A 25,140-nucleotide genomic window follows, 5' to 3' on the forward strand; every position below is an offset into this window, starting at 1 on the left:
AGGGTAAAGACCAGCTATGTGTTGTCTGCTGAGGCAGGAGGGGTTGCAGAGGATTCCGGTGTTACTGCTACTGGTGCTGTTTTCAGAGCCACACCTCATGGGCAAGGTAGTTCATAGTTGTCCAAAGTATGTTGAGAGACCTCAACGCCGGAGGGCTCAGGGTTGATCAGAGCATGGGACTGGCTGTCCTGGATTGTTGTAGAGGTGTTCCCAGCGTGCCCTGTGGGTGCATGAAAGACACATTGATTGCTGTGCACAGCCCCTCAGATCATTGCTATGACATTGTATACTGCAGCTAAGGATGACTTGATGCGCAGAGTTTGTCCTCTCACAGCATGGTGAAGGAGTGTTATCATTGGCCAGATTTCCCATCATACCCTGTCCTCCACACACCTTCCCACCCAGCCCAAACAACACACCAGTGACTATGCTGGCCCTGATAGTGAGTGGAAAAGTGATGGCAAGATGACTGACAAAGGGGCCTGTTGTTTGCGTTTTCCTACAACTCCCATCCAGGCCTTGTGTTCCCCATACAGACCCCAGTGTCAGGCATCTTGGCAGTACATTTCCATTCAGTTTCAGGGACAGCATAGTCCCAAGTGTGTTGTTTGGGCTGTGTGTGAGGAGTGCGTGTGAGACAGGGCCTGCTGGTAGATGTAGTTGGGGCTAACACTCCTCCTCCCACCCAGACCATATAGGCCACTATGTGCCATGCTTTCCTGATAGTGAGTATAAGTTTACATTCAAGATGTCTGACAGTGGTATTTGTTTTGACCACGATTCCCATCCAGGCCTTGTGCTCCCCACACCAGACCCCAGTGTCAGCATTTTGGCAGTACTTTTCTACTCACTATCAGGTAAACATGGGTCCTGCTGGCCTTGTTGGGCTGGGTGGGAAGAAGAGTGTTTGCACTGACTTCAACTTCCATCATGCCCTGTCCCATACGCCTTCCTACTCAGCTCAAACAACTCACAGGTGACTATGCTGTCCCTGATAGGGAGTAGAAAAGTACTTGCAAGATGGTGGACACAGGGGCCTGTTGTTTGCATTTGCCCATAACTCCCATCCTGGCCTTCTGCTCCCCACACCAGACCCCAGTGTCGGGCATCTTGGCAATACATTTCCATCCAAGTCTCAGGGATAGCATAGTGCCAGGTCTGCTGCTAGATGTAGTCAGGGCTAACACTCCTCTCCTTCTACCCAGCGCATATAGGCCACCATGAGCCTTGCTTCCCTGACAGTGAGTGCAACGTTACATTCAAGATGTCTGTCAACATTGCTGTGAACGTTGTAAGTGGAAACATTGGCAGGTGCAGATAGAAGAGTCAGACCTAAGTCCCCCATGAGCCGTCAGGATGGCCGAGTGGTCTAAGGCGCCAGACTCAAGAGAGCTTGATCTTCAGTGTAGCTGAGTCTTCTGGTCTCCTCATGGAGGCGTGGGTTCAAATCCCGCTTCTGACAGGTCCCTTTTACACCCGTAAATCTTCCTGTTTTTTGCAGTGCATTCCCGGCACACACCACAATCTTTGCAGGAACCTGTAGCATATGAAGAGAAATCCGCCAACAATCAGGCTGGGCCCTCAATCACAATTCCATGGATTTCTGGAAATGACACCCCAGGCACACCTTCCATTAAATTTGCACTCCATCACAGTAACTGCCATGCTGGGTTTCTAACTAAGCAGTTGATCCCATCATTTGTTGTGAGGCTCTCCTGCCACCTTTTGGGCAGAGAAGGCACTGTCCCTGCAAAAACACAGGCAGACATGTTCAACAGGGCTTCCTGGTTATGTGGGAGGAGCAGAATGCCATTGGTCCCCCCTTGCAAATTCTAATTTACATAAGGAAGACAGAGAGGTAGCTGGGAGTAGGCACTGCACACGGGCATTGCACTCTCTCTTATGATTTGCAGCCAATTCTAGATTGAGGCAGGAGGAAAGGAGGTGACTCACCCAACAATGGCTATACTGAGAAGTCAGCCACTCTGGGTCTCCCAGGTGAGTGTTTCAGGCCTGTGAGCCACTCATATAAATCTCGCCTGATTGAGCCTGAGCGAGCGCGTTTGAATCCAAATATCAAACCCCTCTTTCTCAGGCGCAGGAAATGGTGGGCCCTTCATTGCTTCTGGTGTGGAAGTCTATGGGGCAAGGGTCCAGGACTTGCAGAGGAGAACAATTGCCAGAAAGTGCTTGCTGTTCTCATCTGTGCCTTTTTTCTGCTCACTGGCTGATAGGAGATTGGCTGCCCCCTTTCTTGCTAGAGTGAAAAAACAACAACTTGAGAGAAAACATGACGTTGTGAGGCTCACTTAGAGGGAGACTAGCCAAATAGCCCTGCTTTTTTCTGAAAGACGCTTCAGAAATTGTTCAAAATGTCTCCTGGCCACTCAGGCTCGTTGGTCTAGGGGTATGATTCTCGCTTCGGGTGCGAGAGGTCCCGGGTTCAAATCCCGGACGAGCCCATGCTGTGGACATTTGCAGGATGCTTGTAATATAGGAGCATTTCTTCTTTTCAATGCTATAGGACGCTGTGTATGTCGAGAAAGTTCCTTACCCTGCACGCTATTTTCCACTTGTGGCGGGATAAAGGAGTGCAGGACTTCTTTGCAACTGCTTTTCTGGGCCAGACCAGCATGGTAGGAACATTACATGCATAGTGTTTTTCTAGTGTAATTTCAGGATATGGTTTCAAAATCGCCTCTTGGAATAAAAGTGGTCCTCATTCCTGTCTTCCAAAGAAATAGAGACCGGGTAAGGAGAGCCCAACTTTGAGCTTCAAGGACATTGGCCCTTAGTCTGTGCATTCCAGCCCAATACATGGCAACAAGATTCCTGAGTTAGTGTCTGTTTCTGTAGTGTAGTGGTTATCACGTTCGCCTTACACGCGAAAGGTCCCTGGTTCGAGACCGGGCAGAAACAGCGGTTTGCTGTTTTTAACAGTGTTTGCCTTTACTGGCTGACTTTATAGGAAAGCTGAGATAATAGAGGCTGTCTATCCCTCACCAACCTGACATAGTGTGCTCCAGGGATCTCAGTGACAGCTCGAAAAGAGAAGTGACCATAGCTTGTGCCATTCGCTTGCTCGCCCTTTGCTCTGAAGGGTGGGCCTACTTCATGAAAGCAAGGAATGAGAGCAGAAATGCTTTTCTTGTCCTCACCGCAAGCAGACACTTAGAGAAAACAAACTGTCTGAAGGACAGAGGCTTTTTAATTTCTTGTTTGATGACGGCCATGGAAAAGAAAGCAATCATATTGCAGAAGAGAGCAACATGTGCAGTTGCTTGCTTTGGGTGAAGCATTCACCGACTAGCTGCCACTAACCCCTGGAGCCGTGTCAGAGGTGACTCTTGCGTGGCTCGTTGGTCTAGGGGTATGATTCTCGCTTAGGGTGCGAGAGGTCCCGGGTTCAAATCCCGGACGAGCCCTTTTTAGAGCTAAACATACAAATCGTACTAAAAATGCACTATGCCTGACTATTTCTAGTAATACTCGGTGCATTGTTGCGCAACATATTCCTAACCTCAGAAGAAAAATGGATCACCGTGCTTTTTCTGCCTACCTGCTTAGTCTCAGTGTGTCCCAGGTGATGCTTTCCCAAGCTGTACTCGCTGACATTTAGGCATCAGATATTTGTCTGTCGATGCCTGCACAAGTAAATTTTGAATACGTCTAATTGCAAGCATGTTGGATGATATCTCTGAGGTTTTCACACTTGTTCTGCACATTCTGAGCCGCTGCTGATACAGCAGAATAGAAGTAGGGTGAAGCCTTGAGAGGAACTTTGCTTTAACAGTAGCAAGCAGCAAGGTCGTTTCTGTAGTGTAGTGGTCATCACGTTCGCCTAACACGCGAAAGGTCCCTGGTTCGAGACCGGGCAGAAACACTGAGCATTGGCTGCTTTTATGTGCACACTCTAAAACCTTATTATCTGAATGCAAGTTTAAGAAGAGGGTCTTTGAACACAGTGAGCCGTGGGAAACTTTCTTTACCTTTGCAAGACGAAACAAAGTTATCTGCATCCATCATCTGGGGGTCGTTCTTGTGCCTATTTTCATTTTGTTTAAGCTATGTTGTATTGTTGGGGCCTTTACACCTGTGACATTGCTGTGAAGGTTGTAAGTGGAAACATTGGCAGGTGCAGATAGAAGAGTCAGACCTAAGCCCCCCTCATGAGCCGTCAGGATGGCCGAGTGGTCTAAGGCGCCAGACTCAAGAGAGCTTGATCTTCAGTGTAGCTGAGCCTTCTGGTCTCCTCATGGAGGTGTGGGTTCAAATCCCACTTCTGACAGGTCCTTTTTACACCCGTAAATCTTCCTGTTTTTTGCAGTGCGTTCCCGGCAAACACCCCAATCTTTGCAGGAACCTGTAGCATGTGAAGAGAAATCCACCAACAATCATGCTGGGCCCTCAATCACAATTCCATGGATTTCTGGAAATGACACCTCAGGCACACCTTCCATTAAATTTGCACTCCATCACAGTAACTGCCATGCTGGGTTTCTAACTAAGCAGTTGATCCCATCATTTGTTGTGAGGCTCTCCTGCCACCTTTTGGGCAGAGAAGGCACTGTCCCTGCAAAAACACAGGCAGACATGTTCAACAGGGCTTCCTGGTTATGTGGGAGGAGCAGAATGCCATTGGTCCCCCCTTGCAAATTCTAATTTACATAAGGAAGACAGAGAGGTAGCTGGGAGTAGGCACTGCACACGGGCATTGCACTCTCTCTTATGATTTGCAGCCAATTCTAGATTGAGGCAGGAGGAAAGGAGGTGACTCGCCCAACAATGGCTATACTGAGAAGTCAGCCACTCTGGGTCTCCCAGGTGAGTGTTTCAGGCCTGTGAGCCACTCATATAAATCTCGCCTGATCGAGCGCTGAGCGAGCGCGTTTGAATCCAAATATCAAACCCCTCTTTCTCAGGCGCAGGAAATGGTGGGCCCTTCATTGCTTCTGGTGTGGAAGTCTATGGGGCAAGGGTCCAGGACTTGCAGAGGAGAACAATTGCCAGAAAGTGCTTGCTGTTCTCATCTGTGCCTTTTTTCTGCTCACTGGCTGATAGGAGATTGGCTGCCCCCTTTCTTGCTAGAGTGAAAAAACAACAACTTGAGAGAAAACATGACGTTGTGAGGCTCACTTAGAGGGAGACTAGCCAAATAGCCCTGCTTTTTTCTGAAAGACGCTTCAGAAATTGTTCAAAATGTCTCCTAGCCACTCAGGCTCGTTGGTCTAGGGGTATGATTCTCGCTTCGGGTGCGAGAGGTCCCGGGTTCAAATCCCGGACGAGCCCATGCTGTGGACATTTTCAGGATGCTTGTAATATAGGAGCATTTCTTCTTTTCAATGCTATAAGACGCTGTGTATGTCGAGAAAGTTCCTTACCCTGCACGCTATTTTCCACTTGTGGCGTGATAAAGGAGTGCAGGACTTTGCAACTGCTTTTCTGGGCCAGACCAGCATGGTAGGAACATTACATGCATAGTGTTTTTCTAGTGTAATTTCAGGATATGGTTTCAAAATCGCCTCTTGGAATAAAAGTGGTCCTCATTCCTGTCTTCCAAAGAAATAGAGACCGGGTAAGGAGAGCCCAACTTTGAGCTACAAGGACATTGTCCCTTAGTCTGTGCATTCCAGCCCAATACATGCCAACAAGATTCCTGAGTTAGTGTCTGTTTCTGTAGTGTAGTTGTTATCACGTTCGCCTTACACGCGAAAGGTCCCTGGTTCGAGACCGGGCAGAAACAGCGGTTTGCTGTTTTTAACAGTGTTTGCCTTTACTGGCTGACTTTATAGGAAAGCTGAGATAATAGAGGCTGTCTATCCCTCACCAACCTGACATAGTGTGCTCCAGGGATCTCAGTGACAGCTCGAAAAGAGAAGTGACCATAGCTTGTGCCATTCGCTTGCTCGCCCTTTGCTCTGAAGGGTGGGCCTACTTCATGAAAGCAAGGAATGAGAGCAGAAATGCTTTTCTTGTCCTCACCGCAAGCAGACACTTAGAGAAAACAAACTGTCTGAAGGACAGAGGCTTTTTAATTTCTTGTTTGATGACGGCCATGGAAAAGAAAGCAATCATATTGCAGAAGAGAGCAACATGTGCAGTTGCTTGCTTTGGGTGAAGCATTCACCGACTAGCTGCCACTAACCCCTGGAGCCGTGTCAGAGGTGACTCTTGCGTGGCTCGTTGGGCTAGGGGTATGATTCTCGCTTAGGGTGCGAGAGGTCCCGGGTTCAAATCCCGGACGAGCCCTTTTTAGAGCTAAACATACAAATCGTACTAAAAATGCACTATGCCTGACTATTTCTAGTAATACTCGGTGCATTGTTGCGCAACATATTCCTAACCTCAGAAGAAAAATGGATCACCGTGCTTTTTCTGCCTACCTGCTTAGTCTCAGTGTGTCCCAGGTGATGCTTTCCCAAGCTGTACTCGCTGACATTTAGGCATCAGATATTTGTCTGTCGATGCCTGCACAAGTAAATTTTGAATACGTCTAATTGCAAGCATGTTGGATGATATCTCTGAGGTTTTCACACTTGTTCTGCACATTCTGAGCCGCTGCTGATACAGCAGAATAGAAGTAGGGTGAAGCCTTGAGAGGAACTTTGCTTTAACAGTAGCAAGCAGCAAGGTCGTTTCTGTAGTGTAGTGGGCATGACGTTCGCCTAACACGCGAAAGGTCCCTGGTTCGAGACCGGTTGGCTGCTTTTATGTGCACACTCTAAAACCTTATTATCTGAATGCAAGTTTAAGAAGAGGTGGTCTTTGAACACAGTGAGCCGTGGGAAACTTTCTTTACCTTTGCAAGACGAAACAAAGTTATCTGCATCCATCATCTGGGGGTCGTTCTTGTGCCTATTTTCATTTTGTTTAAGCTATGTTGTATTGTTGGGGCCTTTACACCTGTGACATTGCTGTGAAGGTTGTAAGTGGAAACATTGGCAGGTGCAGATAGAAGAGTTAGACCTAAGCCCCCCTCATGAGCCATCAGGATGGCCGAGTGGTCTAAGGCGCCAGACTCAAGAGAGCTTGATCTTCAGTGTAGCTGAGCCTTCTGGTCTCCTCATGGAGGTGTGGGTTCAAATCCCACTTCTGACAGGTCCCTTTTACACCCGTAAATCTTCCTGTTTTTTGCAGTGCGTTCCCGGCAAACACCCCAATCTTTGCAGGAACCTGTAGCATGTGAAGAGAAATCCACCAACAATCAGGCTCGGCCCTCAATCACAATTCCATGGATTTCTGGAAATGACACCTCAGGCACACCTTCCATTAAATTTGCACTCCATCACAGTAACTGCCATGCTGGGTTTCTAACTAAGCAGTTGATCCCATCATTTGTTGTGAGGCTCTCCTGCCACCTTTTGGGCAGAGAAGGCACTGTCCCTGCAAAAACACAGGCAGACATGTTCAACAGGGCTTCCTGGTTATGTGGGAGGAGCAGAATGCCATTGGTCCCCCCTTGCAAATTCTAATTTACATAAGGAAGACAGAGAGGTAGCTGGGAGTAGGCACTGCACACGGGCATTGCACTCTCTCTTATGATTTGCAGCCAATTCTAGATTGAGGCAGGAGGAAAGGAGGTGACTCGCCCAACAATGGCTATACTGAGAAGTCAGCCACTCTGGGTCTCCCAGGTGAGTGTTTCAGGCCTGTGAGCCACTCATATAAATCTCGCCTGATCGAGCCTGATCGAGCGCTGAGCGAGCGCGTTTGAATCCAAATATCAAACCCCTCTTTCTCAGGCGCAGGAAATGGTGGGCCCTTCATTGCTTCTGGTGTGGAAGTCTATGGGGCAAGGGTCCAGGACTTGCAGAGGAGAACAATTGCCAGAAAGTGCTTGCTGTTCTCATCTGTGCCTTTTTTCTGCTCACTGGCTGATAGGAGATTGGCTGCCCCCTTTCTTGCTAGAGTGAAAAAACAACAACTTGAGAGAAAACATGACGTTGTGAGGCTCACTTAGAGGGAGACTAGCCAAATAGCCCTGCTTTTTTCTGAAAGACGCTTCAGAAATTGTTCAAAATGTCTCCTGGCCACTCAGGCTCGTTGGTCTAGGGGTATGATTCTCGCTTCGGGTGCGAGAGGTCCCGGGTTCAAATCCCGGACGAGCCCATGCTGTGGACATTTTCAGGATGCTTGTAATATAGGAGCATTTCTTCTTTTCAATGCTATAAGACGCTGTGTATGTCGAGAAAGTTCCTTACCCTGCACGCTATTTTCCACTTGTGGCGGGATAAAGGAGTGCAGGACTTTGCAACTGCTTTTCTGGGCCAGACCAGCATGGTAGGAACATTACATGCATAGTGTTTTTCTAGTGTAATTTCAGGATATGGTTTCAAAATCGCCTCTTGGAATAAAAGTGGTCCTCATTCCTGTCTTCCAAAGAAATAGAGACCGGGTAAGGAGAGCCCAACTTTGAGCTTCAAGGACATTGGCCCTTAGTCTGTGCATTCCAGCCCAATACATGCCAACAAGATTCCTGAGTTAGTGTCTGTTTCTGTAGTGTAGTGGTTATCACGTTCGCCTTACACGCGAAAGGTCCCTGGTTCGAGACCGGGCAGAAACAGTGGATTGCTGTTTATACCAGTGTTTGCCTTTACTGGCTGACTTTATAGGAAAGCTGAGATAATAGAGGCTGTCTATCCCTCACCAACCTGACGTAGTGTGCTCCAGGGATCTCAGTGACAGCTCGAAAAGAGAAGTGACGATAGCTTGCGCCATTCGCTTGCTCGCCCTTTGCTCTGAAGGGTGGGCCTACTTCATGAAAGCAAGGAATGAGAGCAGAAATGCTTTTCTTGTCCTCACCACAAGCAGACACTTAGAGAAAACAAACTGTCTGAAGGACAGAGGCTTTTTAATTTCTTGTTTGATGACGGCCATGGAAAAGACAGCAATCATATTGCAGAAGAGAGCAACATGTGCAGTTGCTTGCTTTGGGTGAAGCATTCACCGACTAGCTGCCACTAACCCCTGGAGCCATGTCAGAGGTGACTCTTGCGTGGCTCGTTGGTCTAGGGGTATGATTCTCGCTTAGGGTGCGAGAGGTCCCGGGTTCAAATCCCGGACGAGCCCTTTTTAGAGCTAAACATACAAATCGTACTAAAAATGCACTATGCCTGATTATTTCTAGTAATACTCGGTGCATTGTTGCGCAACATATTCCTAACCTCAGAAGAAAAATGGATCACCGTGCTTTTTCTGCCTACCTGCTTAGTCTCAGTGTGTCCCAGGTGATGCTTTCCCAAGCTGTACTCGCAGACATTTAGGCATCAGATATTTGTCTGTCGATGCCTGCACAAGTAAATTTTGAATACGTCTAATTGCAAGCATGTTGGATGATATCTCTGAGGTTTTCACACTTGTTCTGCACATTCTGAGCCGCTGCTGATACAGCAGAATAGAAGTAGGGTGAAGCCTTGAGAGGAACTTTGCTTTACCAGTAGCAAGCAGCAAGGTCGTTTCTGTAGTGTAGTGGTAATCACGTTTGCCTAACACGCGAAAGGTCCCCGGTTCGAGACCAGGTAGAAACACTGAGCGTTGGCTGCTTTTATGTGCACACTCTAAAACCTTATTATTTGAATGCAAGTTTAAGAAGAGGTGGTCTTTGAACACAGTGAGCCGTGGGAAACTTTCTTTACCTTTGCAAGACGAAACAAAGTTATCTACATCCATCATCTGGGGGTCGTTCTTGTGCCTATTATTATTTGGTTTAAGCTATGTTGTATTGTTAGGGCCTTTACACCTGTGACATTGCTGTGAAGGTTGTAAGAGGACACATTGGCAGGTGCAGATAGAAGAGTCAGACCTAAGCCCCCCTCATGAGTCGTCAGGATGGCCGAGTGGTCTAAGGCGCCAGACTCAAGAGAGCTTGATCCTCAGTGTAGCTGAGCCTTCTGGTCTCCTCATGGAGGCGTGGGTTCAAATCCCACGTCTGACAGGTCCCTTTTACACCCGTAAATCTTCCTGTTTTTTGCAGTGCGTTCCCGGCCAACACCACAATCTTTGCAGGAACCTGTAGCATGTGAAGAGAAATCCACCAACAATCAGGCTGGGCCCTCAATCACAATTCCATGGATTTCTGGAAATGAGACCTCAGGCACACCTTCCATTAAATTTGCACTCCATCACAGTAACTGTCATGCTGGGTTTCTAACTAAGCAGTTGATCCCATCATTTGTTGTGAGGCTCTCCTGCCACCTTTTGGGCAGAGAAGGCACTGTCCCTGCAAAAACACAGGCAGACATGTTCAACAGGGCTTCCTGGTTATGTGGGAGGAGCAGAATGCCATTGGTCCCCCCTTGCAAATTCTAATTTACATAAGGAAGACAGAGAGGTAGCTGGGAGTAGGCACTGCACACGGGCATTGCACTCTCTCTTATGATTTGCAGCCAATTCTAGATTGAGGCAGGAGGAAAGGAGGTGACTCGCCCAACAATGGCTATACTGAGAAGTCAGCCACTCTGGGTCTCCCAGGTGAGTGTTTCAGGCCTGTGAGCCACTCATATAAATCTCGCCTGATCGAGCGCTGAGCGAGCGCGTTTGAATCCAAATATCAAACCCCTCTTTCTCAGGCGCAGGAAATGGTGGGCCCTTCATTGCTTCTGGTGTGGAAGTCTATGGGGCAAGGGTCCAGGACTTGCAGAGGAGAACAATTGCCAGAAAGTGCTTGCTGTTCTCATCTGTGCCTTTTTTCTGCTCACTGGCTGATAGGAGATTGGCTGCCCCCTTTCTTGCTAGAGTGAAAAAACAACAACTTGAGAGAAAACATGACGTTGTGAGGCTCACTTAGAGGGAGACTAGCCAAATAGCCCTGCTTTTTTCTGAAAGACGCTTCAGAAATTGTTCAAAATGTCTCCTGGCCACTCAGGCTCGTTGGTCTAGGGGTATGATTCTCGCTTCGGGTGCGAGAGGTCCTGGGTTCAAATCCCGGACGAGCCCATGCTGTGGACATTTTCAGGATGCTTGTAATATAGGAGCATTTCTTCTTTTCAATGCTATAAGACGCTGTGTATGTCGAGAAAGTTCCTTACCCTGCACGCTATTTTCCACTTGTGGCGTGATAAAGGAGTGCAGGACTTTGCAACTGCTTTTCTGGGCCAGACCAGCATGGTAGGAACATTACATGCATAGTGTTTTTCTAGTGTAATTTCAGGATATGGTTTCAAAATCGCCTCTTGGAATAAAAGTGGTCCTCATTCCTGTCTTCCAAAGAAATAGAGACCGGGTAAGGAGAGCCCAACTTTGAGCTACAAGGACATTGTCCCTTAGTCTGTGCATTCCAGCCCAATACATGCCAACAAGATTCCTGAGTTAGTGTCTGTTTCTGTAGTGTAGTGGTTATCACGTTCGCCTTACACGCGAAAGGTCCCTGGTTCGAGACCGGGCAGAAACATCGGTTTGCTGTTTTTAACAGTGTTTGCCTTTACTGGCTGACTTTATAGGAAAGCTGAGATAATAGAGGCTGTCTATCCCTCACCAACCTGACGTAGTGTGCTCCAGGGATCTCAGTGACAGCTCGAAAAGAGAAGTGACGATAGCTTGCGCCATTCGCTTGCTCGCCCTTTGCTCTGAAGGGTGGGCCTACTTCATGAAAGCAAGGAATGAGAGCAGAAATGCTTTTCTTGTCCTCACCACAAGCAGACACTTAGAGAAAACAAACTGTCTGAAGGACAGAGGCTTTTTAATTTCTTGTTTGATGACGGCCATGGAAAAGAAAGCAATCATATTGCAGAAGAGAGCAACATGTGCAGTTGCTTGCTTTGGGTGAAGCATTCACCGACTAGCTGCCACTAACCCCTGGAGCCATGTCAGAGGTGACTCTTGCGTGGCTCGTTGGTCTAGGGGTATGATTCTCGCTTAGGGTGCGAGAGGTCCCGGGTTCAAATCCCGGACGAGCCCTTTTTAGAGCTAAACATACAAATCGTACTAAAAATGCACTATGCCTGACTATTTCTAGTAATACTCGGTGCATTGTTGCGCAACATATTCCTAACCTCAGAAGAAAAATGGATCACCGTGCTTTTTCTGCCTACCTGCTTAGTCTCAGTGTGTCCCAGGTGATGCTTTCCCAAGCTGTACTCGCTGACATTTAGGCATCAGATATTGTCTGTCGATGCCTGCACAAGTAAATTTTGAATACGTCTAATTGCAAGCATGTTGGATGATATCTCTGAGGTTTTCACACTTGTTCTGCACATTCTGAGCCGCTGCTGATACAGCAGAATAGAAGTAGGGTGAAGCCTTGAGAGGAACTTTGCTTTAACAGTAGCAAGCAGCAAGGTCGTTTCTGTAGTGTAGTGGGCATGACGTTCGCCTAACACGCGAAAGGTCCCTGGTTTGAGACCGGGCAGAAACACTGAGCGTTGGCTGCTTTTATGTGCACACTCTAAAACCTTATTATCTGAATGCAAGTTTAAGAAGAGGTGGTCTTTGAACACAGTGAGCCGTGGGAAACTTTCTTTACCTTTGCAAGACGAAACAAAGTTATCTGCATCCATCATCTGGGGGTCGTTCTTGTGCCTATTTTCATTTTGTTTAAGCTATGTTGTATTGTTGGGGCCTTTACACCTGTGACATTGCTGTGAAGGTTGTAAGTGGAAACATTGGCAGGTGCAGATAGAAGAGTCAGACCTAAGCCCCCCTCATGAGCCGTCAGGATGGCCGAGTGGTCTAAGGCACCAGACTCAAGAGAGCTTGATCTTCAGTGTAGCTGAGCCTTCTGGTTTCCTCATGGAGGTGTGGGTTCAAATCCCACTTCTGACAGGTCCCTTTTACACCCGTAAATCTTCCTGTTTTTTGCAGTGCGTTCCCGGCAAACACCCCAATCTTTGCAGGAACCTGTAGCATGTGAAGAGAAATCCACCAACAATCAGGCTCGGCCCTCAATCACAATTCCATGGATTTCTGGAAATGACACCTCAGGCACACCTTCCATTAAATTTGCACTCCATCACAGTAACTGCCATGCTGGGTTTCTAACTAAGCAGTTGATCCCATCATTTGTTGTGAGTCTCTCCTGCCACCTTTTGGGCAGAGAAGGCACTGTCCCTGCAAAAACACAGGCAGACATGTTCAACAGGGCTTCCTGGTTATGTGGGAGGAGCAGAATGCCATTGGTCCCCCCTTGCAAATTCTAATTTACATAAGGAAGACAGAGAGGTAGCTGGAAGTAGGCACTGCACACGGGCATTGCACTCTCTCTTATGATTTGCAGCCAATTCTAGATTGAGGCAGGAGGAAAGGAGGTGACTCGCCCAACAATGGCTATACTGAGAAGTCAGCCACTCTGGGTCTCCCAGGTGAGTGTTTCAGGCCTGTGAGCCACTCATATAAATCTCGCCTGATCGAGCGCTGAGCGAGCGCGTTTGAATCCAAATATCAAACCCCTCTTTCTCAGGCGCAGGAAATGGTGGGCCCTTCATTGCTTCTGGTGTGGAAGTCTATGGGGCAAGGGTCCAGGACTTGCAGAGGAGAACAATTGCCAGAAAGTGCTTGCTGTTCTCATCTGTGCCTTTTTTCTGCTCACTGGCTGATAGGAGATTGGCTGCCCCCTTTCTTGCTAGAGTGAAAAAACAACAACTTGAGAGAAAACATGACGTTGTGAGGCTCACTTAGAGGGAGACTAGCCAAATAGCCCTGCTTTTTTCTGAAAGACGCTTCAGAAATTGTTCAAAATGTCTCCTGGCCACTCAGGCTCGTTAGTCTAGGGGTATGATTCTCGCTTCGGGTGTGAGAGGTCCTGGGTTCAAATCCCGGACGAGCCCATGCTGTGGACATTTTCAGGATGCTTGTAATATAGGAGCATTTCTTCTTTTCAATGCTATAAGACGCTGTGTATGTCGAGAAAGTTCCTTACCCTGCACGCTATTTTCCACTTGTGGCGTGATAAAGGAGTGCAGGACTTTGCAACTGCTTTTCTGGGCCAGACCAGCATGGTAGGAACATTACATGCATAGTGTTTTTCTAGTGTAATTTCAGGATATGGTTTCAAAATCGCCTCTTGGAATAAAAGTGGTCCTCATTCCTGTCTTCCAAAGAAATAGAGACCGGGTAAGGAGAGCCCAACTTTGAGCTTCAAGGACATTGGCCCTTAGTCTGTGCATTCCAGCCCAATACATGCCAACAAGATTCCTGCGTTCGTGTCTGTTTCTGTAGTGTAGTGGTTGTCACGTTCGCCTTACAAGTGAAAGGTCCCTGGTTCGAGACCGGGCAGAAACAGTGGATTGCTGTTTATACCAGTGTTTGCCTTTACTGGCTGACTTTATAGGAAAGCTGAGATAATAGAGGCTGTCTATCCCTCACCAACCTGACGTAGTGTGCTCCAGGGATCTCAGTGACAGCTCGAAAAGAGAAGTGACGATAGCTTGCGCCATTCGCTTGCTCGCCCTTTGCTCTGAAGGGTGGGCCTACTTCATGAAAGCAAGGAATGAGAGCAGAAATGCTTTTCTTGTCCTCACCACAAGCAGACACTTAGAGAAAACAAACTGTCTGAAGGACAGAGGCTTTTTAATTTCTTGTTTGATGACGGCCATGGAAAAGACAGCAATCATATTGCAGAAGAGAGCAACATGTGCAGTTGCTTGCTTTGGGTGAAGCATTCACCGACTAGCTGCCACTAACCCCTGGAGCCATGTCAGAGGTGACTCTTGCGTGGCTCGTTGGTCTAGGGGTATGATTCTCGCTTAGGGTGCGAGAGGTCCCGGGTTCAAATCCCGGACGAGCCCTTTTTAGAGCTAAACATACAAATCGTACTAAAAATGCACTATGCCTGATTATTTCTAGTAATACTCGGTGCATTGTTGCGCAACATATTCCTAACCTCAGAAGAAAAATGGATCACCGTGCTTTTTCTGCCTACCTGCTTAGTCTCAGTGTGTCCCAGGTGATGCTTTCCCAAGCTGTACTCGCAGACATTTAGGCATCAGATATTTGTCTGTCGATGCCTGCACAAGTAAATTTTGAATACGTCTAATTGCAAGCATGTTGGATGATATCTCTGAGGTTTTCACACTTGTTCTGCACATTCTGAGCCGCTGCTGATACAGCAGAATAGAAGTAGGGTGAAGCCTTGAGAGGAACTTTGCTTTACCAGTAGCAAGCAGCAAGGTCGTTTCTGTAGTGTAGTGGTAATCACGTTTGCCTAACACGCGAAAGGTCCCCGGTTCGAGACCAGGTAGAAACACTGAGCGTTGGCTGCTTTTATGTGCACACTCTAAAACCTTATTATTTGAATGCAAGTTTAAGAAGAGGTGGTCTTTGAACACAGTGAGCCGTGGGAAACTTTCTTTACCTTTGCAAGACGAAACAAAGTTATCTACATCCATCATCTGGGGGTCGTTCTTGTGCCTATTATTATTTGGTTTAAGCTATGTTGTATTGTTAGGGCCTTTACACCTGTGACATTGCTGTGAAGGTTGTAAGAGGACACATTGGCAGGTGCAGATAGAAGAGTCAGACCTAAGCCCCCCTCATGAGTCGTCAGGATGGCCGTGTGGTCTAAGGCGCCAGACTCAAGAGAGCTTGATATTCAGTGTAGCTGAGCCTTCTGGTCTCCTCATGGAGGCGTGGGTTCAAATCCCACGTCTGACAGGTCCCTTTTACACCCGTAAATCTTCCTGTTTTTTGCAGTGCGTTCCCGGCCAACACCACAATCTTTGCAGGAACCTGTAGCATGTGAAGAGAAATCCACCAACAATCAGGCTGGGCCCTCAATCACAATTCCATGGATTTCTGGAAATGACACCTCAGGCACACCTTCCATTAAATTTGCACTCCATCACAGTAACTGTCATGCTGGGTTTCTAACTAAGCAGTTGATCCCATCATTTGTTGTGAGGCTCTCCTGCCACCTTTTGGGCAGAGAAGGCACTGTCCCTGCAAAAACACAGGCAGACATGTTCAACAGGGCTTCCTGGTTATGTGGGAGGAGCAGAATGCCATTGGTCCCCCCTTGCAAATTCTAATTTACATAAGGAAGACAGAGAGGTAGCTGGGAGTAGGCACTGCACACGGGCATTGCACTCTCTCTTATGATTTGCAGCCAATTCTAGATTGAGGCAGGAGGAAAGGAGGTGACTCGCCCAACAATGGCTATACTGAGAAGTCAGCCACTCTGGGTCTCCCAGGTGAGTGTTTCAGGCCTGTGAGCCACTCATATAAATCTCGCCTGATCGAGCGCTGAGCGAGCGCGTTTGAATCCAAATATCAAACCCCTCTTTCTCAGGCGCAGGAAATGGTGGGCCCTTCATTGCTTCTGGTGTGGAAGTCTATGGGGCAAGGGTCCAGGACTTGCAGAGGAGAACAATTGCCAGAAAGTGCTTGCTGTTCTCATCTGTGCCTTTTTTCTGCTCACTGGCTGATAGGAGATTGGCTGCCCCCTTTCTTGCTAGAGTGAAAAAACAACAACTTGAGAGAAAACATGACGTTGTGAGGCTCACTTAGAGGGAGACTAGCCAAATAGCCCTGCTTTTTTCTGAAAGACGCTTCAGAAATTGTTCAAAATGTCTCCTGGCCACTCAGGCTCGTTGGTCTAGGGATATGATTCTCGCTTCGGGTGCGAGAGGTCCCGGGTTCAAATCCCGGACGAGCCCATGCTGTGGACATTTTCAGGATGCTTGTAATATAGGAGCATTTCTTCTTTTCAATGCTATAAGACGCTGTGTATGTCGATAAAGTTCCTTACCCTGCACGCTATTTTCCACTTGTGGCGTGATAAAGGAGTGCAGGACTTCTTTGCAACTCCTTTTCTGGGCCAGACCAGCATGGTAGGAACATTACATGCATAGTGTTTTTCTAGTGTAATTTCAGGATATGGTTTCAAAATCGCCTCTTGGAATAAAAGTGGTCCTCATTCCGGTCTTCCAAAGAAATAGAGACCGGGTAAGGAGAGCCCAACTTTGAGCTTCAAGGACATTGTCCCTTAGTCGGTGCATTCCAGCCCAATACATGCCAACAAGATTCCTGAGTTAGTGTCTGTTTCTGTAGTGTAGTGGTTATCACGTTTGCCTTACACGCGAAAGGTCCCTGGTTTGAGACCGGGCAGAAACAGCGGTTTGCTGTTTTTAACAGTGTTTGCCTTTACTGGCTGACTTTATAGGAAAGCTGAGATAATAGAGGCTGTCTATCCCTCACCAACCTGACGTAGTGTGCTCCAGGGATCTCAGTGACAGCTCGAAAAGAGAAGTGACGATAGCTTGCGCCATTCGCTTGCTCGCCCTTTGCTCTGAAGGGTGGGCCTACTTCATGAAAGCAAGGAATGAGAGCAGAAATGCTTTTCTTGTCCTCACCACATGCAGAAACTTAGAGAAAACAAACTGTCTGAAGGACAGAGGCTTTTTAATTTCTTGTTTGATGACGGCCATGGAAAAGACAGCAATCATATTGCAGAAGAGAGCAACATGTGCAGTTGCTTGCTTTGGGTGAAGCATTCACCGACTAGCTGCCACTAACCCCTGGAGCCGTGTCAGAGGTGACTCTTGCGTGGCTCGTTGGTCTAGGGGTATGGTTCTCGCTTAGGGTGCGAGAGGTCCCGGGTTCAAATCCCAGACGAGCCCTTTTTAGAGCTAAACATACAAATCGTACTAAAAATGCACTATGCCTGACTATTTCTAGTAATACTCGGTGCATTGTTGCGCAACATATTCCTAACCTCAGAAGAAAAATGGATCACCGTGCTTTTTCTGCCTACCTGCTTAGTCTCAGTGTGTCCCAGGTGATGCTTTCCCAAGCTGTACTCGCTGACATTTAGGCATCAGATATTTGTCTGTCGATGCCTGCAAAAGTAAATTTTGAATACGTCTAATTGCAAGCATGTTGGATGATATCTCTGAGGTTTTCACACTTGTTCTGCACATTCTGAGCCGCTGCTGATACAGCAGAACAGAAGTAGGGTGAAGCCTTGAGAGGAACTTTGCTTTAACAGTAGCAAGCAGTAAGGTTGTTTCTGTAGTGTAGTGGTCATCACGTTCGCCTAACACGCGAAAGGTCCCCGGTTCAAGACCGGGCAGAAACACTGAGCATTGGCTGCTTTTATGTGCACGCTCTAAAACCTTATTATCTGAATGCAAGTTTAAGAAGAGATGGTCTTTGAACACAGTGAGCCGTGGGAAACTTTCTTTACCTTTGCAAGACGAAATAAAGTTATCTGCATCCATCATCTGGGGGTCGTTCTTGTGCCTATTTTCATTTTGTTTAAGCTATGTTGTATTGTTGGGGCCTTTACACCTGTGACATTGCTGTGAAGGTTGTAAGTGGAAACATTGGCAGGTGCAGATAGAAGAGTCAGACCTAAGCCCCCCTCATGAGCCGTCAGGATAGCCGAGTGGTCTAAGGCGCCAGACTCAAGAGAGCTTGATCTTCAGTGTAGCTGAGCCTTCTGGTCTCCTCATGGAGGCGTGGGTTCAAATCCCACTTCTGACAGGTCCCTTTAACACCCGTAAATCTTCCTGTTTTTTGCAGTGCGTTCCCGGCAAACACCACAATCTTTGCAGGAACCTGTAGCATGTGAAGAGAAATCCACCAACAATCAGGCTCGGCCCTCAATCACAATTCCATGGATTTCTGGAAATGACACCTCAGGCACACCTTCCATTAAATTTGCACTCCATCACAGTAACTGTCATGCTGGGTTTCTAACTAAGCAGTTGATCCCATCATTTGTTGTGAGGCTCTCCTGCCACCTTTTGGGCAGAGAAGGCACTGTCCCTGCAAAAACACAGGCAGACATGTTCAACAGGGCTTCCTGGTTATGTGGGAGGAGCAGAATGCCATTGGTCCCCCCTTGCAAATTCTAATTTACATAAGGAAGACAGAGAGGTAGCTGGGAGTAGGCACTGCACACGGGCATTGCACTCTCTCTTATGATTTGCAGCCAATTCTAGATTGAGGCAGGAGGAAAGGAGGTGACTCGCCCAACAATGGCTATACTGAGAAGTCAGCCACTCTGGGTCTCCAGGTGAGTGTTTCAGGCCTGTGAGCCACTCATATAAATCTCGCCTGATCGAGCGCTGAGCGAGCGCGTTTGAATCCAAATATCAAACCCCTCTTTCTCAGGCGCAGGAAATGGTGGGCCCTTCATTGCTTCTGGTGTGGAAGTCTATGGGGCAAGGGTCCAGGACTTGCAGAGGAGAACAATTGCCAGAAAGTGCTTGCTGTTCTCATCTGTGCCTTTTTTCTGCTCACTGGCTGATAGGAGATTGGCTGCCCCCTTTCTTGCTAGAGTGAAAAAACAACAACTTGAGAGAAAACATGACGTTGTGAGGCTCACTTAGAGGGAGACTAGCCAAATAGCCCTGCTTTTTTTCTGAAAGACGCTTCAGAAATTGTTCAAAATGTCTCCTGGCCACTCAGGCTCGTTGGTCTAGGGGTATGATTCTCGCTTCGGGTGCGAGAGGTCCCGGGTTCAAATCCCGGACGAGCCCATGCTGTGGACATTTTCAGGATGCTTGTAATATAGGAGCATTTCTTCTTTTCAATGCTATAAGACGCTGTGTATGTCGAGAAAGTTCCTTACCCTGCACGCTATTTTCCACTTGTGGCGGGATAAAGGAGTGCAGGACTTTGCAACTGCTTTTCTGGGCCAGACCAGCATGGTAGGAACATTACATGCATAGTGTTTTTCTAGTGTAATTTCAGGATATGGTTTCAAAATCGCCTCTTGGAATAAAAGTGGTCCTCATTCCTGTCTTCCAAAGAAATAGAGACCGGGTAAGGAGAGCCCAACTTTGAGCTTCAAGGACATTGGCCCTTAGTCTGTGCATTCCAGCCCAATACATGCCAACAAGATTCCTGAGTTAGTGTCTGTTTCTGTAGTGTAGTGGTTATCACGTTCGCCTTACACGCGAAAGGTCCCTGGTTCGAGACCGGGCAGAAACAGTGGATTGCTGTTTATACCAGTGTTTGCCTTTACTGGCTGACTTTATAGGAAAGCTGAGATAATAGAGGCTGTCTATCCCTCACCAACCTGACGTAGTGTGCTCCAGGGATCTCAGTGACAGCTCGAAAAGAGAAGTGACGATAGCTTGCGCCATTCGCTTGCTCGCCCTTTGCTCTGAAGGGTGGGCCTACTTCATGAAAGCAAGGAATGAGAGCAGAAATGCTTTTCTTGTCCTCACCACAAGCAGACACTTAGAGAAAACAAACTGTCTGAAGGACAGAGGCTTTTTAATTTCTTGTTTGATGACGGCCATGGAAAAGACAGCAATCATATTGCAGAAGAGAGCAACATGTGCAGTTGCTTGCTTTGGGTGAAGCATTCACCGACTAGCTGCCACTAACCCCTGGAGCCATGTCAGAGGTGACTCTTGCGTGGCTCGTTGGTCTAGGGGTATGATTCTCGCTTAGGGTGCGAGAGGTCCCGGGTTCAAATCCCGGACGAGCCCTTTTTAGAGCTAAACATACAAATCGTACTAAAAATGCACTATGCCTGATTATTTCTAGTAATACTCGGTGCATTGTTGCGCAACATATTCCTAACCTCAGAAGAAAAATGGATCACCGTGCTTTTTCTGCCTACCTGCTTAGTCTCAGTGTGTCCCAGGTGATGCTTTCCCAAGCTGTACTCGCAGACATTTAGGCATCAGATATTTGTCTGTCGATGCCTGCACAAGTAAATTTTGAATACGTCTAATTGCAAGCATGTTGGATGATATCTCTGAGGTTTTCACACTTGTTCTGCACATTCTGAGCCGCTGCTGATACAGCAGAATAGAAGTAGGGTGAAGCCTTGAGAGGAACTTTGCTTTACCAGTAGCAAGCAGCAAGGTCGTTTCTGTAGTGTAGTGGTAATCACGTTTGCCTAACACGCGAAAGGTCCCCGGTTCGAGACCAGGTAGAAACACTGAGCGTTGGCTGCTTTTATGTGCACACTCTAAAACCTTATTATTTGAATGCAAGTTTAAGAAGAGGTGGTCTTTGAACACAGTGAGCCGTGGGAAACTTTCTTTACCTTTGCAAGACGAAACAAAGTTATCTACATCCATCATCTGGGGGTCGTTCTTGTGCCTATTATTATTTGGTTTAAGCTATGTTGTATTGTTAGGGCCTTTACACCTGTGACATTGCTGTGAAGGTTGTAAGAGGACACATTGGCAGGTGCAGATAGAAGAGTCAGACCTAAGCCCCCCTCATGAGTCGTCAGGATGGCCGAGTGGTCTAAGGCGCCAGACTCAAGAGAGCTTGATCCTCAGTGTAGCTGAGCCTTCTGGTCTCCTCATGGAGGCGTGGGTTCAAATCCCACGTCTGACAGGTCCCTTTTACACCCGTAAATCTTCCTGTTTTTTGCAGTGCGTTCCCGGCCAACACCACAATCTTTGCAGGAACCTGTAGCATGTGAAGAGAAATCCACCAACAATCAGGCTGGGCCCTCAATCACAATTCCATGGATTTCTGGAAATGAGACCTCAGGCACACCTTCCATTAAATTTGCACTCCATCACAGTAACTGTCATGCTGGGTTTCTAACTAAGCAGTTGATCCCATCATTTGTTGTGAGGCTCTCCTGCCACCTTTTGGGCAGAGAAGGCACTGTCCCTGCAAAAACACAGGCAGACATGTTCAACAGGGCTTCCTGGTTATGTGGGAGGAGCAGAATGCCATTGGTCCCCCCTTGCAAATTCTAATTTACATAAGGAAGACAGAGAGGTAGCTGGGAGTAGGCACTGCACACGGGCATTGCACTCTCTCTTATGATTTGCAGCCAATTCTAGATTGAGGCAGGAGGAAAGGAGGTGACTCGCCCAACAATGGCTATACTGAGAAGTCAGCCACTCTGGGTCTCCCAGGTGAGTGTTTCAGGCCTGTGAGCCACTCATATAAATCTCGCCTGATCGAGCGCTGAGCGAGCGCGTTTGAATCCAAATATCAAACCCCTCTTTCTCAGGCGCAGGAAATGGTGGGCCCTTCATTGCTTCTGGTGTGGAAGTCTATGGGGCAAGGGTCCAGGACTTGCAGAGGAGAACAATTGCCAGAAAGTGCTTGCTGTTCTCATCTGTGCCTTTTTTCTGCTCACTGGCTGATAGGAGATTGGCTGCCCCCTTTCTTGCTAGAGTGAAAAAACAACAACTTGAGAGAAAACATGACGTTGTGAGGCTCACTTAGAGGGAGACTAGCCAAATAGCCCTGCTTTTTTCTGAAAGACGCTTCAGAAATTGTTCAAAATGTCTCCTGGCCACTCAGGCTCGTTGGTCTAGGGGTATGATTCTCGCTTCGGGTGCGAGAGGTCCTGGGTTCAAATCCCGGACGAGCCCATGCTGTGGACATTTTCAGGATGCTTGTAATATAGGAGCATTTCTTCTTTTCAATGCTATAAGACGCTGTGTATGTCGAGAAAGTTCCTTACCCTGCACGCTATTTTCCACTTGTGGCGTGATAAAGGAGTGCAGGACTTTGCAACTGCTTTTCTGGGCCAGACCAGCATGGTAGGAACATTACATGCATAGTGTTTTTCTAGTGTAATTTCAGGATATGGTTTCAAAATCGCCTCTTGGAATAAAAGTGGTCCTCATTCCTGTCTTCCAAAGAAATAGAGACCGGGTAAGGAGAGCCCAACTTTGAGCTACAAGGACATTGTCCCTTAGTCTGTGCATTCCAGCCCAATACATGCCAACAAGATTCCTGAGTTAGTGTCTGTTTCTGTAGTGTAGTGGTTATCACGTTCGCCTTACACGCGAAAGGTCCCTGGTTCGAGACCGGGCAGAAACATCGGTTTGCTGTTTTTAACAGTGTTTGCCTTTACTGGCTGACTTTATAGGAAAGCTGAGATAATAGAGGCTGTCTATCCCTCACCAACCTGACGTAGTGTGCTCCAGGGATCTCAGTGACAGCTCGAAAAGAGAAGTGACGATAGCTTGCGCCATTCGCTTGCTCGCCCTTTGCTCTGAAGGGTGGGCCTACTTCATGAAAGCAAGGAATGAGAGCAGAAATGCTTTTCTTGTCCTCACCACAAGCAGACACTTAGAGAAAACAAACTGTCTGAAGGACAGAGGCTTTTTAATTTCTTGTTTGATGACGGCCATGGAAAAGAAAGCAATCATATTGCAGAAGAGAGCAACATGTGCAGTTGCTTGCTTTGGGTGAAGCATTCACCGACTAGCTGCCACTAACCCCTGGAGCCATGTCAGAGGTGACTCTTGCGTGGCTCGTTGGTCTAGGGGTATGATTCTCGCTTAGGGTGCGAGAGGTCCCGGGTTCAAATCCCGGACGAGCCCTTTTTAGAGCTAAACATACAAATCGTACTAAAAATGCACTATGCCTGACTATTTCTAGTAATACTCGGTGCATTGTTGCGCAACATATTCCTAACCTCAGAAGAAAAATGGATCACCGTGCTTTTTCTGCCTACCTGCTTAGTCTCAGTGTGTCCCAGGTGATGCTTTCCCAAGCTGTACTCGCTGACATTTAGGCATCAGATATTGTCTGTCGATGCCTGCACAAGTAAATTTTGAATACGTCTAATTGCAAGCATGTTGGATGATATCTCTGAGGTTTTCACACTTGTTCTGCACATTCTGAGCCGCTGCTGATACAGCAGAATAGAAGTAGGGTGAAGCCTTGAGAGGAACTTTGCTTTAACAGTAGCAAGCAGCAAGGTCGTTTCTGTAGTGTAGTGGGCATGACGTTCGCCTAACACGCGAAAGGTCCCTGGTTTGAGACCGGGCAGAAACACTGAGCGTTGGCTGCTTTTATGTGCACACTCTAAAACCTTATTATCTGAATGCAAGTTTAAGAAGAGGTGGTCTTTGAACACAGTGAGCCGTGGGAAACTTTCTTTACCTTTGCAAGACGAAACAAAGTTATCTGCATCCATCATCTGGGGGTCGTTCTTGTGCCTATTTTCATTTTGTTTAAGCTATGTTGTATTGTTGGGGCCTTTACACCTGTGACATTGCTGTGAAGGTTGTAAGTGGAAACATTGGCAGGTGCAGATAGAAGAGTCAGACCTAAGCCCCCCTCATGAGCCGTCAGGATGGCCGAGTGGTCTAAGGCACCAGACTCAAGAGAGCTTGATCTTCAGTGTAGCTGAGCCTTCTGGTTTCCTCATGGAGGTGTGGGTTCAAATCCCACTTCTGACAGGTCCCTTTTACACCCGTAAATCTTCCTGTTTTTTGCAGTGCGTTCCCGGCAAACACCCCAATCTTTGCAGGAACCTGTAGCATGTGAAGAGAAATCCACCAACAATCAGGCTCGGCCCTCAATCACAATTCCATGGATTTCTGGAAATGACACCTCAGGCACACCTTCCATTAAATTTGCACTCCATCACAGTAACTGCCATGCTGGGTTTCTAACTAAGCAGTTGATCCCATCATTTGTTGTGAGTCTCTCCTGCCACCTTTTGGGCAGAGAAGGCACTGTCCCTGCAAAAACACAGGCAGACATGTTCAACAGGGCTTCCTGGTTATGTGGGAGGAGCAGAATGCCATTGGTCCCCCCTTGCAAATTCTAATTTACATAAGGAAGACAGAGAGGTAGCTGGAAGTAGGCACTGCACACGGGCATTGCACTCTCTCTTATGATTTGCAGCCAATTCTAGATTGAGGCAGGAGGAAAGGAGGTGACTCGCCCAACAATGGCTATACTGAGAAGTCAGCCACTCTGGGTCTCCCAGGTGAGTGTTTCAGGCCTGTGAGCCACTCATATAAATCTCGCCTGATCGAGCGCTGAGCGAGCGCGTTTGAATCCAAATATCAAACCCCTCTTTCTCAGGCGCAGGAAATGGTGGGCCCTTCATTGCTTCTGGTGTGGAAGTCTATGGGGCAAGGGTCCAGGACTTGCAGAGGAGAACAATTGCCAGAAAGTGCTTGCTGTTCTCATCTGTGCCTTTTTTCTGCTCACTGGCTGATAGGAGATTGGCTGCCCCCTTTCTTGCTAGAGTGAAAAAACAACAACTTGAGAGAAAACATGACGTTGTGAGGCTCACTTAGAGGGAGACTAGCCAAATAGCCCTGCTTTTTTCTGAAAGACGCTTCAGAAATTGTTCAAAATGTCTCCTGGCCACTCAGGCTCGTTAGTCTAGGGGTATGATTCTCGCTTCGGGTGTGAGAGGTCCTGGGTTCAAATCCCGGACGAGCCCATGCTGTGGACATTTTCAGGATGCTTGTAATATAGGAGCATTTCTTCTTTTCAATGCTATAAGACGCTGTGTAT

General features: G+C 47.5%; 41 non-coding genes across 41 annotated transcripts; all 41 read left to right on the top strand.

Annotated features, from left to right (window-relative positions):
* Positions 1-1,350: 1,350 nt before the first annotated feature.
* On the top strand, positions 1,351-1,462 carry TRNAL-CAA (transfer RNA leucine (anticodon CAA)). Its single transcript has 2 exons — positions 1,351-1,388; positions 1,417-1,462. It is a non-coding gene; the product is annotated as a tRNA-Leu (tRNA).
* Positions 1,463-2,390: 928 nt separating this feature from the next.
* On the top strand, positions 2,391-2,462 carry TRNAP-CGG (transfer RNA proline (anticodon CGG)). The gene has a single exon. It is a non-coding gene; the product is annotated as a tRNA-Pro (tRNA).
* A 384-nt stretch (positions 2,463-2,846) lies between these two features.
* On the top strand, positions 2,847-2,919 carry TRNAV-UAC (transfer RNA valine (anticodon UAC)). The gene has a single exon. It is a non-coding gene; the product is annotated as a tRNA-Val (tRNA).
* A 434-nt stretch (positions 2,920-3,353) lies between these two features.
* TRNAP-AGG (transfer RNA proline (anticodon AGG)) lies at positions 3,354-3,425 on the top strand. The gene has a single exon. It is a non-coding gene; the product is annotated as a tRNA-Pro (tRNA).
* A 385-nt stretch (positions 3,426-3,810) lies between these two features.
* On the top strand, positions 3,811-3,883 carry TRNAV-AAC (transfer RNA valine (anticodon AAC)). Its single transcript has one exon. It is a non-coding gene; the product is annotated as a tRNA-Val (tRNA).
* Positions 3,884-4,176: 293 nt separating this feature from the next.
* On the top strand, positions 4,177-4,288 carry TRNAL-CAA (transfer RNA leucine (anticodon CAA)). Its single transcript has 2 exons — positions 4,177-4,214; positions 4,243-4,288. It is a non-coding gene; the product is annotated as a tRNA-Leu (tRNA).
* A 929-nt stretch (positions 4,289-5,217) lies between these two features.
* TRNAP-CGG (transfer RNA proline (anticodon CGG)) lies at positions 5,218-5,289 on the top strand. The gene has a single exon. It is a non-coding gene; the product is annotated as a tRNA-Pro (tRNA).
* A 381-nt stretch (positions 5,290-5,670) lies between these two features.
* TRNAV-UAC (transfer RNA valine (anticodon UAC)) lies at positions 5,671-5,743 on the top strand. The gene has a single exon. It is a non-coding gene; the product is annotated as a tRNA-Val (tRNA).
* Positions 5,744-6,177: 434 nt separating this feature from the next.
* TRNAP-AGG (transfer RNA proline (anticodon AGG)) lies at positions 6,178-6,249 on the top strand. The gene has a single exon. It is a non-coding gene; the product is annotated as a tRNA-Pro (tRNA).
* Positions 6,250-6,986: 737 nt separating this feature from the next.
* Positions 6,987-7,098, top strand: TRNAL-CAA (transfer RNA leucine (anticodon CAA)). Its single transcript has 2 exons — positions 6,987-7,024; positions 7,053-7,098. It is a non-coding gene; the product is annotated as a tRNA-Leu (tRNA).
* Positions 7,099-8,037: 939 nt separating this feature from the next.
* Positions 8,038-8,109, top strand: TRNAP-CGG (transfer RNA proline (anticodon CGG)). The gene has a single exon. It is a non-coding gene; the product is annotated as a tRNA-Pro (tRNA).
* Positions 8,110-8,490: 381 nt separating this feature from the next.
* On the top strand, positions 8,491-8,563 carry TRNAV-UAC (transfer RNA valine (anticodon UAC)). The gene has a single exon. It is a non-coding gene; the product is annotated as a tRNA-Val (tRNA).
* A 434-nt stretch (positions 8,564-8,997) lies between these two features.
* Positions 8,998-9,069, top strand: TRNAP-AGG (transfer RNA proline (anticodon AGG)). The gene has a single exon. It is a non-coding gene; the product is annotated as a tRNA-Pro (tRNA).
* Positions 9,070-9,454: 385 nt separating this feature from the next.
* TRNAV-AAC (transfer RNA valine (anticodon AAC)) lies at positions 9,455-9,527 on the top strand. Its single transcript has one exon. It is a non-coding gene; the product is annotated as a tRNA-Val (tRNA).
* A 295-nt stretch (positions 9,528-9,822) lies between these two features.
* Positions 9,823-9,934, top strand: TRNAL-CAA (transfer RNA leucine (anticodon CAA)). The gene is made up of 2 exons: positions 9,823-9,860; positions 9,889-9,934. It is a non-coding gene; the product is annotated as a tRNA-Leu (tRNA).
* A 929-nt stretch (positions 9,935-10,863) lies between these two features.
* TRNAP-CGG (transfer RNA proline (anticodon CGG)) lies at positions 10,864-10,935 on the top strand. The gene has a single exon. It is a non-coding gene; the product is annotated as a tRNA-Pro (tRNA).
* A 381-nt stretch (positions 10,936-11,316) lies between these two features.
* On the top strand, positions 11,317-11,389 carry TRNAV-UAC (transfer RNA valine (anticodon UAC)). The gene has a single exon. It is a non-coding gene; the product is annotated as a tRNA-Val (tRNA).
* Positions 11,390-11,823: 434 nt separating this feature from the next.
* Positions 11,824-11,895, top strand: TRNAP-AGG (transfer RNA proline (anticodon AGG)). Its single transcript has one exon. It is a non-coding gene; the product is annotated as a tRNA-Pro (tRNA).
* Positions 11,896-12,279: 384 nt separating this feature from the next.
* On the top strand, positions 12,280-12,352 carry TRNAV-AAC (transfer RNA valine (anticodon AAC)). The gene has a single exon. It is a non-coding gene; the product is annotated as a tRNA-Val (tRNA).
* A 295-nt stretch (positions 12,353-12,647) lies between these two features.
* TRNAL-CAA (transfer RNA leucine (anticodon CAA)) lies at positions 12,648-12,759 on the top strand. Its single transcript has 2 exons — positions 12,648-12,685; positions 12,714-12,759. It is a non-coding gene; the product is annotated as a tRNA-Leu (tRNA).
* A 929-nt stretch (positions 12,760-13,688) lies between these two features.
* Positions 13,689-13,760, top strand: TRNAP-CGG (transfer RNA proline (anticodon CGG)). The gene has a single exon. It is a non-coding gene; the product is annotated as a tRNA-Pro (tRNA).
* A 381-nt stretch (positions 13,761-14,141) lies between these two features.
* TRNAV-UAC (transfer RNA valine (anticodon UAC)) lies at positions 14,142-14,214 on the top strand. Its single transcript has one exon. It is a non-coding gene; the product is annotated as a tRNA-Val (tRNA).
* Positions 14,215-14,648: 434 nt separating this feature from the next.
* On the top strand, positions 14,649-14,720 carry TRNAP-AGG (transfer RNA proline (anticodon AGG)). Its single transcript has one exon. It is a non-coding gene; the product is annotated as a tRNA-Pro (tRNA).
* A 385-nt stretch (positions 14,721-15,105) lies between these two features.
* On the top strand, positions 15,106-15,178 carry TRNAV-AAC (transfer RNA valine (anticodon AAC)). The gene has a single exon. It is a non-coding gene; the product is annotated as a tRNA-Val (tRNA).
* Positions 15,179-15,473: 295 nt separating this feature from the next.
* Positions 15,474-15,585, top strand: TRNAL-CAA (transfer RNA leucine (anticodon CAA)). The gene is made up of 2 exons: positions 15,474-15,511; positions 15,540-15,585. It is a non-coding gene; the product is annotated as a tRNA-Leu (tRNA).
* A 929-nt stretch (positions 15,586-16,514) lies between these two features.
* Positions 16,515-16,586, top strand: TRNAP-CGG (transfer RNA proline (anticodon CGG)). Its single transcript has one exon. It is a non-coding gene; the product is annotated as a tRNA-Pro (tRNA).
* A 384-nt stretch (positions 16,587-16,970) lies between these two features.
* On the top strand, positions 16,971-17,043 carry TRNAV-UAC (transfer RNA valine (anticodon UAC)). The gene has a single exon. It is a non-coding gene; the product is annotated as a tRNA-Val (tRNA).
* A 434-nt stretch (positions 17,044-17,477) lies between these two features.
* TRNAP-AGG (transfer RNA proline (anticodon AGG)) lies at positions 17,478-17,549 on the top strand. Its single transcript has one exon. It is a non-coding gene; the product is annotated as a tRNA-Pro (tRNA).
* A 385-nt stretch (positions 17,550-17,934) lies between these two features.
* TRNAV-AAC (transfer RNA valine (anticodon AAC)) lies at positions 17,935-18,007 on the top strand. The gene has a single exon. It is a non-coding gene; the product is annotated as a tRNA-Val (tRNA).
* Positions 18,008-18,302: 295 nt separating this feature from the next.
* On the top strand, positions 18,303-18,414 carry TRNAL-CAA (transfer RNA leucine (anticodon CAA)). The gene is made up of 2 exons: positions 18,303-18,340; positions 18,369-18,414. It is a non-coding gene; the product is annotated as a tRNA-Leu (tRNA).
* A 929-nt stretch (positions 18,415-19,343) lies between these two features.
* Positions 19,344-19,415, top strand: TRNAP-CGG (transfer RNA proline (anticodon CGG)). The gene has a single exon. It is a non-coding gene; the product is annotated as a tRNA-Pro (tRNA).
* A 381-nt stretch (positions 19,416-19,796) lies between these two features.
* On the top strand, positions 19,797-19,869 carry TRNAV-UAC (transfer RNA valine (anticodon UAC)). Its single transcript has one exon. It is a non-coding gene; the product is annotated as a tRNA-Val (tRNA).
* A 434-nt stretch (positions 19,870-20,303) lies between these two features.
* On the top strand, positions 20,304-20,375 carry TRNAP-AGG (transfer RNA proline (anticodon AGG)). Its single transcript has one exon. It is a non-coding gene; the product is annotated as a tRNA-Pro (tRNA).
* A 385-nt stretch (positions 20,376-20,760) lies between these two features.
* On the top strand, positions 20,761-20,833 carry TRNAV-AAC (transfer RNA valine (anticodon AAC)). The gene has a single exon. It is a non-coding gene; the product is annotated as a tRNA-Val (tRNA).
* A 295-nt stretch (positions 20,834-21,128) lies between these two features.
* Positions 21,129-21,240, top strand: TRNAL-CAA (transfer RNA leucine (anticodon CAA)). The gene is made up of 2 exons: positions 21,129-21,166; positions 21,195-21,240. It is a non-coding gene; the product is annotated as a tRNA-Leu (tRNA).
* A 929-nt stretch (positions 21,241-22,169) lies between these two features.
* Positions 22,170-22,241, top strand: TRNAP-CGG (transfer RNA proline (anticodon CGG)). The gene has a single exon. It is a non-coding gene; the product is annotated as a tRNA-Pro (tRNA).
* Positions 22,242-22,622: 381 nt separating this feature from the next.
* TRNAV-UAC (transfer RNA valine (anticodon UAC)) lies at positions 22,623-22,695 on the top strand. The gene has a single exon. It is a non-coding gene; the product is annotated as a tRNA-Val (tRNA).
* A 434-nt stretch (positions 22,696-23,129) lies between these two features.
* Positions 23,130-23,201, top strand: TRNAP-AGG (transfer RNA proline (anticodon AGG)). The gene has a single exon. It is a non-coding gene; the product is annotated as a tRNA-Pro (tRNA).
* A 384-nt stretch (positions 23,202-23,585) lies between these two features.
* TRNAV-AAC (transfer RNA valine (anticodon AAC)) lies at positions 23,586-23,658 on the top strand. Its single transcript has one exon. It is a non-coding gene; the product is annotated as a tRNA-Val (tRNA).
* A 295-nt stretch (positions 23,659-23,953) lies between these two features.
* On the top strand, positions 23,954-24,065 carry TRNAL-CAA (transfer RNA leucine (anticodon CAA)). Its single transcript has 2 exons — positions 23,954-23,991; positions 24,020-24,065. It is a non-coding gene; the product is annotated as a tRNA-Leu (tRNA).
* A 929-nt stretch (positions 24,066-24,994) lies between these two features.
* TRNAP-CGG (transfer RNA proline (anticodon CGG)) lies at positions 24,995-25,066 on the top strand. Its single transcript has one exon. It is a non-coding gene; the product is annotated as a tRNA-Pro (tRNA).
* The last annotated feature ends 74 nt before the right edge of the window (positions 25,067-25,140 follow it).

This window comes from Lissotriton helveticus, chromosome 10, assembly GCF_964261635.1.
Source record: "Lissotriton helveticus chromosome 10, aLisHel1.1, whole genome shotgun sequence".
In the NCBI taxonomy this organism is placed as follows: Eukaryota; Metazoa; Chordata; class Amphibia; order Caudata; family Salamandridae; genus Lissotriton; species Lissotriton helveticus.